This window comes from Pimephales promelas, chromosome 23 (genome assembly GCF_988280905.1).
Source record: "Pimephales promelas chromosome 23, fPimPro1.hap1.1, whole genome shotgun sequence".
Classification (NCBI taxonomy): domain Eukaryota; kingdom Metazoa; phylum Chordata; class Actinopteri; order Cypriniformes; family Leuciscidae; genus Pimephales; species Pimephales promelas.
This window is the reverse complement of record NC_142791.1, coordinates 10936415-10952276: the sequence shown is the minus strand read 5'-3', so window position 1 is coordinate 10952276 and position 15862 is coordinate 10936415. Positions and strand designations below refer to the sequence as shown.

Sequence of the window (15862 nt, the reverse complement as noted above, 5' to 3'; positions counted from 1 at the left end):
ACAGTTTTTATTTTTGTAAATCATACATTATAACAAGGAAAAATATTAAAACATGAGGTAAATCAGTGTGGTATCCATGAAGATGTAAAAAATGTAGGCCTAAATCTAGCTTATACATTTACGCAAATTTTTCAGGCTAATTGTAGTAATGACAGATCAGACCTGTTTGCCCAATATGTATATAAGGACATCTGACAAATTAGTTTGTCCATCACGAACCCGGAAAAAAATCTCCCATGCCCATACAACGTCACTTCTCTGTCTTTCAATGCCCTGACAAGAACGTCGGTGTCCTCGGGTGTGAGAATAAACCCCCTTTCACAACCCCTTTTGACCCAGCATTTGTCCCTGAATTGTTTGATTTCGGTTCATTCACACTGCCAGTGATTTGCGGGGATCTGTGAGTGCGTTCACACACAACCCGTAAAAATCCCGGGAAGACACATGACGTCAGGATGAGACGTATAACGGACGCGTCGAAAACATGTAAACGCGCATACCGTACACGCGCTGGTGAACGATCTCAGCTTCAGTACGGATAGTGAGGAGCTCCTGGTCTCTGCTTCGCTCCAGTTTGCAGGTATTTGTTCGTCCTTTTTTTTTGTTGATGACGAACACAAACTTTCGTCTAGAGCAACATAGTCGCGCGATTGCACGAGCGTCATCACTATGACACACCCTTTACGGCATTGGTCCTGGCTTTCCGGGACTAATTCCGGCAATGCTACTAGGTCCCCAACCCGGGATCAATCCCAGAATCAATCCCAGGTCACGTTTGCGTTCACACAGAAGGCGTTCTGGAAATTTGCCGGCAATTTCCCGGGATCAACTCGCTGTGTGAAATGGGCTTAACAATCTGCCATGCAACATGCGCACCTGGTTTTAACGGGTAGGTTGGATGACGTTTTGATTGGTTTATTTCACGTTACGCCCAAACCACAGCTATGAATAATGAAGCCATTTCAGACCAACCCCTTTTAAACTTGTGTCGGGCGCAAGAGTCATTTATCCCACTTGTAAAATAACTACAACGCCGAGACCCGCCCACAAAGTTACTTGCGCTTCATGCTTGATACTTGTGTTTCAGATTGTTAAAATAGGGCCCATTGTGCTCATCCGCGCTGGGTCTGTCGAAGTACAACTCGCGTTAAGTAACTGCAATTGCAGATTTCGCACAGAGATGGCGACAATTTTGCAAACGTTTTTTTTTTTTTTTTTTTTTTTTGGTTTTGTTTTGTTTTGTTTGTGGATGATCTTTTCTGTATATTTAAACTAGATCCAGTTCACAAAATCACTTTGAATTATCAATTCAAAATCAAACTGGTTCATGGATTAATCTCTGATTCAATTAATTTCAGCAAATAACAATGTGAACTCATTAAAAAATACTAGTTTTGTGAGAATAAATCTTGAATTTTAAATTAATCTTACCCTATTTCGTTTTTTCGTATGTTTACCTTAATTCAAGATATATTTTCTGAAGGAAAAAAAGTCTATATTATACTGCATTTTATGCATAGGTACTTTGACATGCCAGTTCTATTTGCAGAGGCATTATCAGTACGGAACAAGTTGTACTGCTGTTCATGTATGCATCTGACTTGCTATTATGTGCTGAAAATAATGTTTGGCTTATGGCTGTTTCTGGATTCCCTGAAGATGAATTAAGACTCGATGCCCAGAGTGTCAGCAGAAGTGTGGGAGAAGAGCGCAGTGATAGCAGCATAATGCAGAGGCTGAGAAAAGAGGAAGAATGCCATGAGAACAGGTATACTGGTGTCTCGGCAGAACAGTGGAGCATGACAGTTAAAGGGCGTCTCATTAATAATCCAAATGAAACCGAATCAAGAGATACTTAAGATGGCAGAGTAAGGGAAATGTACGATGATCCTGGGAAAGGCGGGTGGGAACTCGAGCAGATGATTAATCGTTATGCCACGCGCTAAATGAAACTGCTTGGCTGTGGGAGGCTGCGAGAAACCCGTCCTCGGGAATCAACACCCTCATTTGCAGAGGTTGACTTTGGATAAGACAGCAAGCGTTAGTGTCACATTTAAAAGCCCTGGCTTTAATTGACTGTCCCTCAAGTCAGGATCGCTTTCCTGGACTTGGTGGTGATTAGAACATTGATGTTCATTGATAGGTCTTGGCACCCAATCTGAAACCTTTCCGTACGTTTCCATGCACCCAAGAAATGAAGGCTTTTTTTTGCTGGAAAAACCAACCAGGAACCAATTGCTTCCATTATAATCAACACATGTATGGTTTGCTGCAAAGCTACTCCAGGTGCTTTACTTGATTTTTTTTTTTTTTCTCTCCAGAAATTGTAATTCAGAAATGTGTGTGTATGTGTGTGTATCTGTGTGTGCATATTTTACCTTCCAAACTAATTATTTTATGCGTTTTTTGTTTAAAATTGAATTCAATAAAATAAATACATTGCATTTATTTGGAAACTAAAACATAAACAGAAAGACACGGATGTGCTATTTGTTTGCGGGCTGGTTATTTGAAGTCATTTAGCTCTCAAGGGTGTGCGACAACCAGAAACGTTGTCCAGGGCCCTGCATTACGGAATACAGCCTTAAGGTATGCTCGTCTAGCCTACTCAATGAGCCTGTGGTAGTGGGGTCCCAAAACCGTTTTGTCCAAGGCGGGGAATTTTTTAGCAATGCTGACCTAAATCAATTAATCTCTACAATGTTTTGAAACCAAAAGTAATTTCAAAAGTTCCTTCTAGGAGTAAAGTTAATTTGTATTTTGGCATAACAGAATCCCAATAAGCTTGACAAAGGCTCTCCAAATTTGTTTCTTTTTCTTATCTCACAGACACTGGTGATGACTAATTACAGCCCGCCACTCTCTAATCACCGCCTGTGTGTCCAGTGGTTTGGGGCGACGTCAGTAACGCTAATTGAACAGATTGAGAGAGCAAGAAAATATCCTCGGCCTTTCAGGCATTTGGAGTAGCTTCCATCTCAAGTGCGCCATCGCCATGATTATCTTCACTTCCTTATTAACACTGCTATAAGAGCTGTGATCAAATGACTTATGACTGCAGTAATGCTGCTGCATTTCGATTCTGGGTTTTGCAGAGACAGCTCGCCGGCGGCCCGGTCGCTAATGCGTCTGTGGGCGTAATGAAAAGTTTGTGCATCAACAATAAACTATTACAAAAAAAAAAAATAATTCTCCAGCCATGAGGTTTGGAAATGGCTTTGGGGGAAAAGAGAGCTTCCCCTTGCACAGAATTAATCTGCCTAATGTATTTAGCTTGAACACAGATAACTGCTCCAGCAAATCAGTCCTCTTTCTCATGGCTTTAACCCAGTTCAGTTGAGGACACTGAAAAAATGAGATGGGACAAAATGGAGTGCTAATATGAAAGTAGAGTGCTTGTATTTTCTAAACACCTCATTCATTAACAAGTGCCTCGCTTTTCTGGCTTACTGTGACATCTAAAGTAATTACAATAATGGAAGGGACTGTATTGAGTGTAGTGTGTTATTTGATCAGGATTTATTTTTATTCAAATGATGTGGGTTGTATCTACAAGGCCAGCGTTTATCAATTAATCGGCTGAAGTACTCCTGTTCATATTTCAGCTTTAAAATCAAGACATTTGAAACTACATAAACATGGAACCAGTATAAATGTTCAATTCTGGGTCAGACGGGATCAAACTCGGAAATATTTTACCTGAAAAAAGATAGACTGGCAGAAAATCCCATTGATTTGCATTGAAGGACAAACACGAGTCAAGGGTTAGAAAAAGAAAATATATAATATTTATCCAATAATATTTATATAAATAGTGTATGTCTGTTGGGTCTTGTATATCACTTTAAATCTTGTAAACCCTGCACATTACTGATGTTGGGTTTCTTGATTGCCATTTTTCATCATGTCAACAACTCAAAGGACTAAAATTATATGTCATTTCAGTCAGAGTGAAATGGAGTCAAAATAATGAAAAAAGTGACATGATGAATTATTGACTAAAGGACATTTTTGTCAGGAGAGAAATGTGACAACACAGGACATGAAAAACAATGTTGTTCTTTTCAGCAGGAAACATACGATTAAGTGAAATATTTTTCTAGGTCTCATCGTGACTTCTATTTACAGTGGAAATAATTGTCCACTTGGCATAAATACATCTTATAATTTCAAAGAAAGTTTATGAATTTCAGATTTGTGTATATGCCAATGTAAAATTCTTTTTCCCTTTGTCTTGATTCAGGCAGGACAATGAGGACAGCAGGCTGTTAACAGTTAAAGTCTGTGATTGGATAGTCCTTAAACGAGCACATTACAGCCTGCTGGTTGTGAAGGTGACTTCCATTTTTGAGAAAATGATTTTTGAATGTACTGTAGATTGTCACGGCACCTCGTGTCTGAGCGCATGGTACAACACAAATATGTCAGATTTGTTTTGAAAGAGCGAGAATGAAATACTGACAATTCAATCTAACAAGCTTAGATATTTCTTAAAAATCTATTTATATGTGTTTGTGTCCCTGCAGCGCTATCACAGAAGGACACCTGCTGCCCAGGGAAGAGTTCTTGCTTTAGGAGGTTCAACAGCGTGTTAATGGTATGTGTTGTTCAATGATGGTATTGTAGCCTCAAGAAAAACATTTGTTATTGCTGGTTACTGAGGAAAGCATCACTATTACTACTGCTCAAACCACTAACTTGCCCCACATAATTTGTGCTACAGTCAGACGAGTACTTTCTGGCGAAATGTTGTGTTACCTGTCGGACAATAAACGGGGCAACAACAACAAAAATTGCTTTATTTACCTTTATAGAAGAAACAACATTAGCCTTAGAGAACATAATAACATGGATAAAGTTGGGCAATTTTGATATATTTATTGATTTTGTTTATTTGTTCTTTTATTCAAATTATATATATTTTTTAAGTATTTATATTATAATAAATATTCAAAATATATTAGTATATAATTACAATATTAACTAAGTTCTTTTTTATTATTTATTTGTGTTGTTATTAATTCTAATATTTGAAATGTATTTGATTTTTTTATTTATTTATAATTATATTATTTATAATTAATACGGTTAAACAGCAAGTCATTTTATAATAATTATTATTATTTTTTAAATATGTATAATACTATTTTTTAATAACATAATTGTTTATAATAATTAATATTATTTAATAATAACTAATAACTGCATCAATATTTTCTGAACAAATAGTGTATCGGTCAGAACTGATCGACCGTAACTTTGACCAAAGCTGAAAAACGTGAACATCTGTGTTCTCCTAACAATGCATGAAATGTGATTATATGGAGATAAGCTGAATAATGTGAGACTCAGGGGTCAAAACTAATCTAAATTGGAATCGCTTCATCCCTTGGGCTCTATGACAAAACAGCAAGGTGAGATGAGTTCGGGTGACTCACAATAGCCTTTGATTGCCCCACCCGGATTCAAAAATTCCAGAGGATAAATTAACACAAACCTACTGAACTATCTGCAGACACGCTCATTTAAACAGTTTACAAACCTCGCCGATTTTCATAAGCGTCCCTCTCGTTTTTTTCATCTCATGTGAAATCACATCACATCAAGGACAATTTCTGACAAATTTTGCGTCTTAAAGGGATAGTTCATCCAAAAAGTTAATATTAGGCCATGGTTTATTCATCCTTGTTTTTTTTTTCTTACACGAATGCATCACTTTTTTTCTCAGTATTGAACTGAGAAATCAAATTTTCCTTGAGCTTTTGAAATCTAAGAGGTCATCATATTAGAAGAATATCCTGTAAGTTTCAAAACTGAAAACGTCCTTATTAGTCCAATAAAAGCTTTTATTGACACCAGGCTCAGCAAACGACTCGTTTTTTTTAAAGTGGGGAACTATGACGTCAAAGGGGATAAAACACCACCCCCGCAGAAGACCACGCCTACTTCAACATGGCTGGTTTAGCCCTGCCCACCGATTCGCGCATTACACGCATAGCTAAATAACATAGGCCTACCTCGTGATGACAAACCGCGTCGAGAGTGAAAGTCATTATAATATGCAAAACTGTTATCTACTCACAGCAGTGGGTGTTTACTTGGGAGACTAGTTAAGCTCAAAAACAGGGTAGAAAATAGCCGATTACTTATTCATTTTGATGGGGTTTTTTAATGTAAAAACCAAGCAAAGGCATAAGTTGACCTCAGACAACAATATAAAAAAATTTAAACCCCCCCCCCCCCAAAAAAACAGTTCATGACCCCTTTAATATAACTCTGATTGTATTTGTCTGAATGACAAGTTCTACATTCTCTTTTTATCAGTTAAAAATCTGAAATGCTTTAAGGAGGTTGTCTGTAGCCAACAGGAATCATTACCTGCCTCTATTAGATGTCGTTGTCATCTTTCTTTCTTTTTTTTCTTTTTCTTTTTCTTTTTTTTTTTCTTTTGGGAGATGCTGTGTTTTAAGCCCTACAGTGCAACAGATGTTATTGTTGGTGAGTCCTACTGGGAGCTGTGGGGGATGTTCAACCTGTAGGATATATACCCACCAGCATTGTCACGTATGCTATAGGGAAACCTGAGGGTGCTTGTGATCTTTAAATCGGCCCACGTGGCGTTTGTGCCTCTCCTTTGTAGGAGTGATATGTGAGGTACCCTTCCCGCTCCGCAGATCCCGATGGGATGTCAAATTTTCTTTGAGGCTGCTCAACAGGTGAGCTTTCTGAAAAGAGCTTAGCTCAAGCTTCAATTATTGAATGAAACCCAACACACATTGACTAAATAGAGAAAAGTTTTTCTAACCCTATAGCTGAAGACGAATGATTTCACGTCAAAGGTCTGAAGAAGTTCATGCAGCTTTAAATGATTCATTCAGCAGAGAACATTTCATGAAAAAAAAAATAAATAAATAAATAACTTTATCACCAGAGTCTTGTGTCTAAATGCTGCTTTATCAGAACAAACAGATGATGCCAACCACCGCCATGAGGATGATTTTACTGATCCACATTGTGTTTATTTATTTATTTATTGTTTTGTTTACTGCCTAAAGCAGTAGGTATTTGTCTTTGTACTTTCATGAATAATGCAGCTCCCCTTCTGGTATTGATGATCTTTAACTTCCTTGACTTTCATCCAAATGCTTATGTATTCATTTATCTACGTTTCCATTACTAGGGGGATGAGGTATCTGAGGATGCCGCCAATGTGTCAGCGGGGAAGTTTTGTGTCATTTTACCTGACAGTTGGATTTCTGTAACCCGCAGATAGTTTGAAATTATAGATTTAAATTCAGCCATGCTCTGAAATCAGAATTATTCAGCTCTACGTAAATACACTCGGTAAGGTCGGTACAGCTATTATATAAATATAAACAAGGGACAACATGCAATTGAAATCTTGAATTTTTTATTATTATTATTATTATTTTTTAGAAAAGGTGGATAACTAAAAACAAACAAACATAAGAAAAAAAAACTCAAAATATCATGAACACATCATCAAATAACTATACATATAAATATCAAATAATAAATATATATATATATATATATGTACATGCCTTTGGAGTGAGCGACCCGGGTTCGAACGTACTCCCATATACTGATACACATAAATATTCATAAATGTCACTCAGGGGGCATGATTAAATACTTATTTTATTATTAATAATAATTGTATGATATTATTGTGTAAAATTTGTGTTTTAGTTTGTTAGTGATTTAGCTCCCTTGACATTTTGGCCAAAATGCCTTTTAATGTCACATTGTTTTGCAGCAAATATCTTTTTTTATGGCTTGAATGAGTAAAAAAAAAAACCCACTAATAATAATAATCTCTCAATTTAAAACATAATAATCTGTCAAAGTGTTAATCATTGTTTAAGGGTATGATGAAATAGTTTCAGCGTGGCAAACTATCTTCTCGGTTATATCTCATTGCCTTGACAAGCGCTGGCTTTGGGTCAGTACTGCATCACAGTCTCTGTATTGTATCAGTACATACAGCCTTTTGAAGTCTGAGCTTATAAAAATAGCACAAGACCAAATACCCCCCGACACAGTCGCTTAAACACAGAAACTGTTAAAATATTTTATGAGGTTATTCCCAAAGCTTAAATTTTTAAATATGTTTGGAAAAGAGCATTGCATTGGGGAGGTCTGTCTGCGGTGCAATTTCCCAGGAGTATTTGGTTTACGCCAAACTCAAGAACACAGTTAAGCTGTTGAATCGCGCAGCTGTTAGAAATGACTTATTACCCAGCGAGAGTCCATTGAGCACCGTCTTTCACAGGCTATTATATCCAAATGTGTATTTCATTCTAAATGACTTTTGCCATTGACCTTGCACCTACACATTGTAGGATAAGATTAACTAATGGCTTCTTGTTAAACACTCCCAGTTTTGCATCTGTAGGATAATTAATGAAGTAATTAAACGGCACAGGACGAAACTGCAGAATCATTAGAAAAACAACAACAACAAAATGCTTTTATGTGTCCTCTCAAGCTTGTCCTCTCTCTGGTTGTTCGTGCTGTTTTCACACAATTGTATTCTTGCTGAATTCCATTAGGAGGATATTAAAGAGAGAGTTCAAGGAAAAATGTTTCTTTTATGTTTTACTCAACCGTTTATTGTTTCTAACCCGTATGACATTCAACAAGAGTTTTTTTTTTTATTATTATTTATTTATTTAGTTTTTTTATGTTCAAATGGCTCTGTTCCATAAACAATAGCAGTATCTCTCACGGAGGAGCGGGAATTTTCTTTGCAATGTTAAAACGCACATCAACCCATCACTTGTTTAGCGTTCATGTAAACACTACATTCAGATTCACCAATCAGAATGAATTCAGTTAGATTGAAACAAAAGGTGTGCATGTAAACAATGAATGGTGACTGCAGAAAGCAAAAGCTTAATCACGGACATCGATGGCCGGACATGTCCGGGAAAAAGAGGATGGTAACCCCTACTACTCAACTTTCCAAAAAAAAAGATGGCTGACTCTATGTGTATGTGACGATTTTTATGTTATTGCAGGATTTTTTCCAGACAAAAAACCCAGAAATCTCTCATCACAGGGGATATGAGGGTGGAAAGCATGGTAATTCGAAAAAAACTACACGTTTTCTACTAATACAAAGCTTAATGTTAAATCCTGAAGTATCTCTTTAAATGATAATTAGCCTGTGTCTAATATGTTATTACTTACATATCTCCTTATCTCCTTACATATACTTATTGGGTATGAATTCATATCGCAAGTTCTTGAATATCATTTCACATTACTTCTTAATATTATGCATTAACTTAATATTAAAATAAATAAATACTACGCAAAATGACAAAATAATTCATCAGAATACTTACCAAAAATTGCTCCAGGTCACACTGACCATATCTGCAGAATTAGGTCATTCAGATTTGTCTTGCCACAGCTACTAGAAGATTTACAACTGTCAGACTGTCGTCACGCTCAATTTGACCTGCGCAGTCACCTGCCATAAGGCAGGACGTGCAATAATCAGGCTTCAGTCTTCTCTGATGAAGTCAATGGAGTCGCTTTGTCCATTTCTTTTACTGTCTATGGTTATGCCTAGCAGGATGCTCATGTTGTTGTTTTGTTCAAACATGCCTGACAAGCAGACTTTGAGAAAAAAAAGAGGACTAAAACAAAGATCAACATCTTTCGAGATGCCCGAGAGCTCCACGGCCGCGAATAACTTCGACTTGACAGAGACGTGAGTGTTGCATGTCCAGTACTTTATTAGACAGGTGAACAAATGTACATAAAACTAATCATCGTTATTTAGTTCAACATGATGAAATGTTTGAATATGATCTGTATGTTATTCTAATGTTATCTAACAAAAAAAAGGTCCCCAGAACGTCTTTCCAAACATCTGCGTGTAGGGTCCGCTTGATGTCCCGCAGACCTTCGCGAAGACATCTTCCGGACGTTCAAGAGAACGTTCCCAGGACCACCATGGATCATTATGAGGGTGAGTAAATGATGAGACAATGTTCATTTTTAGGTGTTAAAGCTTAGTTTGCAGTGTCCCAGCAATCGACAGGTTGTGAAAAGTTGTCCACCTGTTACTCAAAGTGTCCCCCTTCCACTGCAGGATTCTAAGCGCACCACAGGAGAAGCTCAGAGTGATGCTACAGACGGTTTGCTGACCTCATGTGTAAGTGCTGAAGAATAGGCCCGTGTTGAAGACCTTGCCCACGGTGCTTTCCTGGATTTATGCTCGACTTGGTGGAATGACTCCGTCTCCCGGGTGCCAGCAGGGTTGAAATAGAGGCAGTGATGAAGTAGGGTAAAGGACAAACTCACTTGATTTTAATAAGGTGTTGTCACTGCAAATAAGTTGGCCCTGTATCAGCCGGGCCGAGGGAGCTGGATTCTTTCCAGCTACTTTAAATACAGCTGTTCTGCCAGAGTCAGATACACTCGCTGTATCAAGGTTACAAAAGTTCCCGGCTTATCCATAATAGTGAGCGCAGTGTCTCTCTCACTTCATCCGAGCTCTCTACCGCTCTCATCCGTACCCTTAGCGGTGCTGTTGATAAAAAGTAATCAGAATGGTGTCTGAAAGAGACATGTTGCAAGGAAGATAAGTCAGTCACATTGGGTATGTTCCAGTCACCCTGTACTTCACAGGTTTTTGGCCATCATAATTCCTTATAATAGGGAGCATGAATCCTCAGTTCAAAGGGTTGACATGTACTATATATATATATATATATATATATATACTGTGTATATATATATATATATATATATATATAATCACTTCACAGGAAGTGGACAGAGAAATTTACACATCAGTTGCAGAGCACCTCAATACTGTAGAAAGTTCAGGCAAATTAAATGTGGTCAGTTTTTTTTTTTTTTTCTGCACTTTAAAAAAAAAAAAATCTTGGGGTTTTGTAACGTGTATATTATGTTTTGGTTTGGTTCTGTTCTGTTTCTGTTCCATGCTTGTGTATGTTGACTGCGTCTCAAACAGCTCCATAACTCCCGAGCTTGTGAATCAATATGTCGTGTTCACGAATTCGAGCACTGGTAAAGACAGTAAAGGACACTGGCTCGCTACTCATTGGGACACTGATGACTTTATTTCTGGCAACGTGTCAATGTCCTCGTTGTACAACAGAACTGCTGGTATTTATGAACAACAACAGCAGAGCTGATATCGTTCTGACATTACTTGTAATGTTATGTAAAATATATTATGAGTAATACTTTGGTTCTTACTGTACATACGTACAATATTTCAGACATAAATAGATTATAAATTTGAATTATGTGACAGGGAGGTCATATTTTTAGTCTTAAATATGATAAAATAATGGTTTGAAGACACATGCCTTTGGTGTGAGAGGTCCAGGTTCGAATCCACTGTGAGACAACCATGTGTCCCTGAGCAAGACACTTAAACCCTAGTTGCTCAGTTGGGAAAATTCCACTCAAAAAGACTACACTTTCCAATTATAAGGTTGTGCAACAAATAATCCTTATCTGCCAGTTTGAGCTGTAAAATTTCCTTCATTTTCTAATTTCAGACTTTTAGAGAATAACTGCTTGGTATTAGCTTCACATAACAAGGGTACTTCACACGGATGCTTTAAAATGTAGTCTAATTGTCTCCTCTTTTCACTTCTAATCCCTATTAGCAGTGTTTACTTTCTAAAGAAGGTAAATTCAATATTTGTTGACAATGTTGTCACATGCATATGATAAGCAATGTAAACCCCTTGGGTAGGATTAGTCACAAGTGGTGTGGCCGGGGTACGTGCGTATGGCACGCCATAAAGTGTGTATCATATGCATGCGAAAACTGTGTATCACAGTATGCACGATAAATACAATGCGTATACAATGCTGAGATCAGGCTATTTAACACGTCCGTAAGATTGCTGCAGAAATAATCAGGGGGTAATTCACTGACTGATTATAGTTTAACGGATATATTAATGGATATTATGCCATTTATAAAACACTATATGAAGAGTTCAGATGCAAAAGCCTCTAAATGCCATTTGAAATTTTCTTCTTTAATGATGATTTTTCTCAAACTTGTATATTTAAGTTCAGTAATTTCACTTAAATAACAATCAATAGGTAATTATCATTGCCATTTAAGTAAAATCACTGAACTTAAATATACAAGCTTGATAAAAATCATCATTAAAGAAGAAAATTTCAAATGGCATTTAGAGGCTTTTGCATCTGAACTCTTCATATATAAATAAAATACTATATATTATATTGTTATATTTTTAACCACATATTTTATCACAATTATGTTATATGTTATTAAATGAGTGAGAATGCTAAAAAATATTAGAAAATTAGGTCCCACTTTATATTAAGTGGCTTTTTAACATATTTCATTCTGAGATTTCTCCTGATGTCCAGATGTAATTTCCTCTTGATGTTATCAACATCTTTGGTATTAGCCATCTATCAGCCAAAATGATGTTAATCGAAATGAAAAAAAGGTTCTAAAACTTAAACTGGTTGAATAAGATCTCATTATGGTTTCCCCTTTCCTAACAGACGAAACAATAACTACAGGAAGGGGAGTATTGTTACTATGGTAACTTATTTGTTCAGCCTAAAGTGCTAAACAGCATACTATTTAAGCATGACAACAGGAACAACCTACACTTAGTATTCCATACTTAATATTATGTATTAAATTAGATATATTTATAACACAACACAAGACAAAACTAAAGTTATAATAATAAAGGTTTATTATGTTTTTTAGCATTGTAAGAGGTATCCAGCCCTCATCTCCTAAATCTCCTCAAACTAATTTGGACTCTTAGCCTTGTGTGTTCTCACCCTCCTACTTAACAAGTGGCACCCTAACCAGCTACAGGAGTGGGCTAGCTTTAATTAAACAGTGTTAATTATGACAGAGAGGAGGGACACACTCATTATCCTGATAACAGCTGCTCATGCTAACACTAGCCAACCACCCCCTGAAAGCGCATATAACATATCTGAAGTGTGTATTACATACACATGATCAGCTATTGCATATGCACACACACCTTCTCACTTGTACAGATAGACACTCTTATGCGTCCTGCAAATCATATGAACTTTACTTCACATTAGGACCTCAGGGGGTGTGATGTGTTTTTTTAGGCCCTTTTGTTTCTGTGTGTGCTATAAATTCTCCCATTAAACCCACAGCCATTTTCTCACTGTAGGGGGGCAGGCTGCTGATTTTCCTTTCAATGAATCGCATAACCTGCAGCCATTAACTTGTTGTTAGAATGTAAATGTATTAGGGTTATTAAGAAGGGGTCAATATTAATATGGATAAGTATTAATAAACTCTAAAAATGTCACATGTCGTGTTGATTTTGTGTTGATAATGTCAAAGGACATAATCAACACAAAATGCCCCCATACAATGCTGTTATGTATTATTTATTATGTTATATATTATTTATATCTTGAATACTTCTGATCGGTCCATTGCAATGTACTATATTTTGCATTGTTGTTTTCCTACTCAGCTTAAATCAATATGTCATGTTTAAAGAGCACCTATCATGGATTTTTGAAAATAACTGTTCATGTAGTGTGGAATATAGGCCTAGCTCTAAGGGAATGAAAAGTGAAATCTGAAAGTGCACCGTATATAAAGTTATTGTCTTTCAAAAGTGAGAGTCGACTCTGAGTCTATGAAATGAATTGTTTTTGAAACGAGTCATTAGCTGTTTCGTCGTGATGTAGATGCAAACATTAGCTCATTGGCCGCTCCCAACAACTGCACACGCAGACGGGAGTGTAAACTTGAAGTCTAGAACACATTCAAAAACTTCAGCTGAATCGCGTCATGTCGAGAAGACGCTGTGTTCTACATTGCAAAGACAGTTCAGCCACTTGTTTTCATTGCCCAGGGATGAGCATGTGAAGAATCGGTGGTTAGAGTTCATATTTGCAACGATACCACAACAGTATAGCCCGAACCTTGTGTTCTCATCATTTTAATGGCGAATCATTCGCAAGCCGGTTGTTCCCGAAGGAGGGCTCAGTATCCAGTGTATATGGATCAGGTTCGTCCTCCTCCGAATCACAATCTGTAAGTATTATTAATAATTTTAGCTGTTATGTTTTCTGTAGCATGCACAATATAGTTATATTGTGTTGTGTGTGTTGTGTACTCTCCGCGCAGCTTCTAAGTGGGGTAAAGTTAGATTTGTTTTTGATATTCACCAGACATTCATTGAAAAATGGCAATTACCTCCTAAACGACTTAGCCAAATATGATTTTGCTCTATATAATAAGCACTACCCCTCAAAAGCCGCCGCAATGTGAGTTTCGCCGGGAAAGCTCGCTCTTGACGGAGACGCGAGTAAGGGGCCGTGTGGAAAGTGCACTTTTTCTGACACGTTTGTTCAAACACTATATACAATTTTCAACACTTGGCAAGCTATAATCCTGGTTATGGGCGTTCTGTTGCCGACAGTCTCTGCCTACGGTTTACCAATAACAACTGACTGGGTCATTTGACCAATCGCCGCAGATTCGCGTCACTCAAAGGAGGTGTTTGGGAAAATGAATAGTCGAATGAATCATTTGGGAGTTGTTGAGCAAATCGGGTAAAAATAAATGCATATTATTAGACAAATAAAGCGTTTTTTTATCCTTGCATGCACGTTAAACTGTTTTTGGGAACTCCCAAAACAAAAATAGGAACATTTCAAATGCTATGATAGGGGCTCTTTAAATATTTATTTATTTTGGCAGTATTATATAAATCAGACAGTCATTTCATAAGAAATAACTGATTATGATCAACATTAGCATTAGCATTATTTTTCAAAAATCATTAAAGATTTAAAGATTTTTTAAGTGAAATCACTGAACTTAAATATACAAGCTTGATAAAAAATCATCATTAAAGAAGAAAATTTCAAATGGCATTTAGAGGCTTTTGCATCTGAACTCTTCATATATACTATATTGTTGTTTTTTTGGCGAGTGTTTGAGCGAGTTTAGATTGATGTATGAAAGAAGATGTATGCCTGCTCTCCATGATTGGAGGTTTCATTTCCCCACGAAAACCCCTTTATGCGTCCGCCTTAAACTTGACAGGCCTTTTGTTTGCAAAACGATCATGACGCTGTATATATATATCAGCTCTGTGTTTCATTGAGGCCTGGTGCTGATAGCTGAGGTCTGAATCAAAATGGGACCACAAACATCGGCTGACTGAGGCTAATGATGCAGTCCCTTCATGAGCCACCTGAATTCTCCACAGAGCACTTGTGAAAGAGACCAGTTAGCACTCTGGGAATTGTGTTTCAGTTTTTTCTCATCTGGCAAAAAGCCACATGATTCTCTCTATGCCAGGTGTTTGTTTATTTATCACACAAGCAAAAGTGACCTTTATATCTGCACATTAAATAGAGGAATCTACCTCCCTGCGTTTTTCCTTCCCATATAGCTTTCTTTGGGCTGAAAAAGAAAAACGGCTGTCTGGCATTTTATTCCGGGGATTTTGACTTCTACCGTCCATTTTATTTGGAAAAATGTATGGATTTTACCCAAGATTATATCTTTATTGGCCTCCAGAATAACAAAACTCTTTTTTAAGAGTGTACTTGAGAGAGTGGAAAGGAAATAAAGTCTGGGATCATGCTGCTAAAAAGCATCTCAACGATGCTGGAGAACATAATGTTTAGGACGTTGTTAACTGTGTGGAAGTGTAAATTGAGGCAGCTGCTTTTGATCCCCGAGGTGATAAAGAGCTCAGATCTGTTCCTTTAGAAATTGCTTAGAATGACATTACGTTTGAGAAACTCCAGCAAAGTGACACCATTT

At 37.1% G+C, this 15862-nt stretch overlaps 1 long non-coding RNA gene across 1 annotated transcript in view; it reads left to right on the top strand.

The window, feature by feature from the left end:
• LOC148969407 (uncharacterized) overlaps positions 1–6931 on the top strand; it is a 71370-nt gene extending 64439 nt beyond the window's left edge. Inside the window, exons 3-6 of the long non-coding RNA XR_016149666.1 lie at positions 4244–4334; positions 4527–4597; positions 6641–6716; positions 6813–6931. This is a non-coding gene — a long non-coding RNA (uncharacterized LOC148969407). The remainder of the gene's footprint in view (positions 1–4243; positions 4335–4526; positions 4598–6640; positions 6717–6812) is intronic.
• Positions 6932–15862: the final 8931 nt, after the last annotated feature.